General features: G+C 36.8%; 1 long non-coding RNA gene across 1 annotated transcript; it reads left to right on the top strand.

Moving 5' to 3' along the window:
• Nucleotides 1-1083: 1083 nt before the first annotated feature.
• Nucleotides 1084-1438, top strand: LOC136484417 (uncharacterized). Its single transcript, XR_010765939.1, has 3 exons — nucleotides 1084-1118; nucleotides 1205-1297; nucleotides 1390-1438. It is a non-coding gene; the product is annotated as an uncharacterized lncRNA (long non-coding RNA).
• Nucleotides 1439-2670: the final 1232 nt, after the last annotated feature.

Here is a 2670-nt window from a genome sequence, read left to right as displayed (position 1 = left end):
GTCATAGAATAAGGAAGCCACTGGCCAAGCAACTAAAGCCGTGCCACCAACAAAGGAAGCCCCAAGTGGCGATGTACATGTCGAACCGCCATCAAATACACCATTGACCCTTAAGGATATAAGAAAGCCAACGGTTGATGATTATGTCAATGTCCCTAGTAACTATGTGCCCGGAAGGCCTATGCTGCAATGGACGGTGCTTGAAAAGGGTCCATGGACGATAAAAAGGTTTCATGACTGGTACATGAGAGCAGTGAATGCTGGCCTGCATGCAGTTAGTGTTGACATACCAGCAGACGTGTTTGCTACTGGCAAGGATAAAAGCAGGGCATTTGTTACCTTCGAGGACATGCACCTGCTGTTGAACTATAGGAAACTTGACATCCAACTCATTACAATCTGGTGCCTGTAAGTATCACTCATGCACACACATTGTTATTATTAAATTTGGAATGTGATAAACTCTAATATGTGGATGTTGTATGTAGTTTGCAAGACCACGAGCAAAGATCGTTAACTACAGGATCGATGGTCGGTTACCTGAGTCCAATCAGGTTACAAGAAAATATGCACAAATTTGTACTTACAAATGAAGATAGAGCAAAGATAGAGAAGGACAAAACACCAGAACAAGTTGCAGAAGCTGTAAAGGAATTGCAACGAAAATACGAGGACAAATATGCCCTCTATCTCGGTAGAGCAATGCTGAGATATAAGTACAGGGATTTTATATTGGCACCCTACAACTTTGGGTAAGCGTGACCTCGTATACGTACTTCAAATTATCGTGTTAACCCTAAGTACATGTGTCGCTCACTCGTTTATTCATGCAGTGACCATTGGATTGTTTTTTATATTTATCCATTCGAAGGGAAGGTGCTTGTCCTAGACTCCTTACATTATCCTCCTCAGTCGTATCAAACATTCCTGATTCATTTAGAAAGGTGAGCCAACATGCAACCACATCCGTACTTATATGAATTAGAGTTTCTAAATAACTATAGTGTTTTATATTCGATATCTACAGGGCATGGCGGTTTTATAAGAAGCAAAAAGGACCGGTCGATGTCGCCCGCTCAGATCCTAGTGTGCCATTGACGATACAACACCATTATCCGGTAAGTTGTCCGAACACATATCATCATATAAATAATACACAAGGCATGACAATTTTAGTTTAATCTTTTGCTCATTAATTACATAGTGCCACAAGCAACCACCTGGATCGGTCTACTGTGGATACTATGTGTGTGAGTTCATAAGGCAGCGGGGACGATACGTCAGGGACAAAAATATGGTAAAAAATATCTATGTATGAAGTTTTCTCATTAAAGTTGGAAATATTAATATTGGACATGTGTCAATGATGCTTTTAAACTTTGTTTCCAGCCGAGAAGCAAAGGAAAGGACGTGCCATTCACTCCAAAAACTATGGAAGATATAGTAGCAGACTTGTGCGGTTTTATTATGAGAGAAATAATTCCAAGTATCGGATCATATTTTGATGAAGCCGGTGATTTAGCAAGTGAAAGATTTAGAGCGCTGACAGACCTAGCAGGTCTAAACTTGAAACGAAATGACATGTAAACACCAAATGGTTGAACTCATAACATGAAATATATTATATGTAATTTTATGCTTGATGTTTGATTTCATGTGTACACATCTGTAATATTTATATGTGTTGTATGTATGATGCAATTTTATGGTTCATGTTTGCATATCTTATATATATATATATATATATATATATATATATATATATATATATATATATATATATATATATATATGTGTGTGTGTGTGTGTGTGACAAATATAGTACAGTGTGGAGGCAAATATTAAAATTTGAAATAAAAAATAATAATCACACAGGCGGCACACAGAGTGAGCCGCCTATGAAAAATGGGTTTTCACAGGCGGCTGACAAAGTGAGCCGCCTGTGTAAATAAATATTTACACAGGCGGTTGACAAAGTGAGCCGCCTGTGAAAACCCTTTTTTTACAGGCGGCTCACAGCCCGCCGCCTGTACTGTGGGCCGATTAGTACTGACCCCTAGTACAGGCGGTGGACTTGGCCGCCTGTATAAATGCCTCTACCACCGCCTGTGAAAACGTTTTCTGTACCAGTGTATGTTGTACTGCAAGTAATTTTCCATGGAGGAGTTTCGATTTTTTTGAAATGGTTTGCTATTTTCTAACGATTAAATGAATTTTTAGGTACTTATTCTCAATAATTCCATTTTGATCTACATGTACCTCAAATAGTCCTTAAAAAATTCTATAACAATAATATCTAAACACATATGCCCTATTTTATATCACATCATGAAAAAGATATGAAAGATTAAAAGGTTTGCTATGGATAATTCACAATTTTATTTACACCTTTACTCGTAAAAGTGATAATAATATCTAAAGTTAATCCAAAAATTATGAAAATGGGCATGTAGTCCTTTTATAGGTGTATAAACTTCTGATAAAAGTTTCAACATATTTAAGAAAATTAGACTATACATTGTTCACAAACTCATACATCTCTCACACTCCCTCATATAACTCAAGGAAAACTTTAAAGTTTGCACACCTTAAAACATATTATTTTAGATCATATTACATGGAAAAAAAATTATGTGTTATACTGACTTTAAGTTTCCATGGTGGAGTTTC

The sequence above is a fragment of the Miscanthus floridulus genome, chromosome 9 (genome assembly GCF_019320115.1).
Source record: "Miscanthus floridulus cultivar M001 chromosome 9, ASM1932011v1, whole genome shotgun sequence".
Taxonomy (NCBI): domain Eukaryota; kingdom Viridiplantae; phylum Streptophyta; class Magnoliopsida; order Poales; family Poaceae; genus Miscanthus; species Miscanthus floridulus.
The sequence above is the reverse complement of the archived record's forward strand: the minus strand, read 5'-3'. Positions and strand labels throughout refer to the sequence as shown.